This window comes from Nannospalax galili, unplaced genomic scaffold (assembly GCF_000622305.1).
Source record: "Nannospalax galili isolate Female #2095 unplaced genomic scaffold, S.galili_v1.0 scaffold3, whole genome shotgun sequence".
NCBI classification, from domain to species: domain Eukaryota; kingdom Metazoa; phylum Chordata; class Mammalia; order Rodentia; family Spalacidae; genus Nannospalax; species Nannospalax galili.
The window spans coordinates 2643617-2645827 of NW_008351466.1; the positions used below are offsets into that span (position 1 = coordinate 2643617).

The 2211-nt window shown below is 41.2% G+C and overlaps 1 pseudogene; it reads left to right on the forward strand.

Moving 5' to 3' along the window:
- The first annotated feature begins 350 nt into the window (after positions 1 to 350).
- LOC103746231 lies at positions 351 to 1886 on the forward strand (annotated as a pseudogene).
- Positions 1887 to 2211: the final 325 nt, after the last annotated feature.

Here is a 2211-nt window from a genome sequence, read left to right on the forward strand (position 1 = left end):
TTGTTCGTTTTTTTAAGAAAATGCATATTTTATTTTAGTTTAAAAATATTTTGATTTCTTTGCATTTGATATAATAGATCTTACTCAAATTTAGACCATCTCCCCAATCCACACCCCCCCATAGCCCCACATCAGATTTCATACATTTTGTCATATATGCTAAGACACATCCAGTCAAGGATTTGTGCCCAGATGCCCCTCAGTGCAAGCAAATTGATACAGTGTAGTCTAGTCTTACTCACCTCTGGCCCCCAATTTCCAGCTGTTCTGGTGCAGCTTGTACACACGCAGCTTGGCCACGCCCAGCCTGGCAGTTTGCCTCTTCCTCGTCTGTCCTCCAGTCCCCATCCATGGCCACCACCTCTACCGAGGAGCCTTTCACTTTCCAAGATCTTCTGCTGAATAAAGAGACCGGGTTAATCTTGTCCTCTGCCACTACAGGAGTATGACGTGCCGGGTGCTCATTGCCATCGTGGACACCTGGGTGGACACGGAGTTTCGAGGCATGCAGTTTACAGCTGATGGAAAACCAAAATTCATTGCTATCACTGATACAGCAGTAAGTGTTGATGTGAATACGTCTACAGAAGTAGAGCCAAAAGATGGTTGGTCTTTCGGGAAGACTGTTTAAGATTCCTGCAAGCTGAACAACCCTCCGGGAAAATATATTGGCATAAAATATGGCTATGACTTCTATTCAAAGATTTTCAAGGAAAGGATACAGAAAGAACAGAAGGGAAAATTTTGGGACCTTATTCACAAAGTGGCCCTTGCAGAAGCCTGCAGAAAACAGAACGAATTTGATATTGCCGACAAAGGCTCTTACTCTTTCCAGGAGCTCATGGAACCCACATAGCAAGTGCAGCTGCTGGGCATTTTCCAGAAGAGCCTGAATGTAACGTAGTCACTCCTGGTGCTCAAATTCTCTTTATTAAGATTGGTAATACAAGGCTAAGAACCATGGAAACAGGCACAAGCCTCATCAGAACTATGATAGAAGTTATAAATCATAAGAGTGCTCTTGTCAACTACAGCTATGGAGAAGCAACTCACTGGCCAAATTCTGGGATAATTTGTGAAGTAATCAATGAAGCAGTATGGAAACATAATATAATTTATGTTTCAAGTGCTGAAAATAATGGTCCATGCCTTTATGTAGTTGATTGTCCAGGTGACACTGCATCAAGTGTGATAGGTGTTGGTGCTTATGTTTCTCCTGATATGATGGTTGTAGAGTATTCGGTGAGATAAAAATTATCTGTGAATCAATATACATGGTCTTCTAGAGGCTCAAGTACTGTCAGGGATGTTGGTGTGAGCATCAGTGCACCAGGAGGTGCCATTGTTTCTGTTCCTAACTGGACATTGAGGGGGACTCAGCTAAAGAATATATGTCTTTCCCCAAGGCCTGTGGAGGCATTGTCCTGGTACTTTCAGGTATGAAAACAAATAATTTTGACTACAATTCACTCATTTAGAAGAGCTGTAGAAAACAATGCAGTAAAAGACAACAATATAGAAGTATTTGCCTAAGGATATGGCAATATTCAGATTGAAAAGCCTATGACTACCTTTTTCAGAATACATCATTTCCCAACAAATTAAGTTTTACAGTTACAACAGGAAATAACCATGGCATCTACCTCTGAGACCCTGTTTAGGCGGCTACTCCTTCAGATCATGGTGTTGGCATTGAGCCTGCCTTTCTGGAGAACACAGAAAACTATGAAAAAATACCCCTCCAGCGTCATTTAGCTTTAACTTCAAATTCATCTTGGGTTCAATGTCCCAGCCAATTGGATCTTATGAATCAGTGTCGACACATAAAAATATGTGTGGATCTCAATAAGAGAAGGATTGCATTATACAGAGGCATGTGGCTATGATACAGCATCCTCCAATGTAGGTCCCCTATTCAGAGTTCCAGTCACTGCAGTTATAGGAAAGTAAATTAGTTATCACATTATGGTCTTTACAGGTGTACATTTTAAACCCTGTCAAATTTGAAGGCATTTTGTTGAGGTTCCTGACTGCACAAAATGGGCTGAAGTTACTGTGTGTTCATGTTCTTCTGAGGTATTGGCAAAGGTGTTCTTCATGTAGTACTGGTTGTGAAGCAAAGAGCATTTGGAAGTCACCAATTTTATAAGTTTTGTTTCCTTCCAGAAAAAGGCATACTGACTGAAGCTTTTCTTGTCCTGCATGCATCTG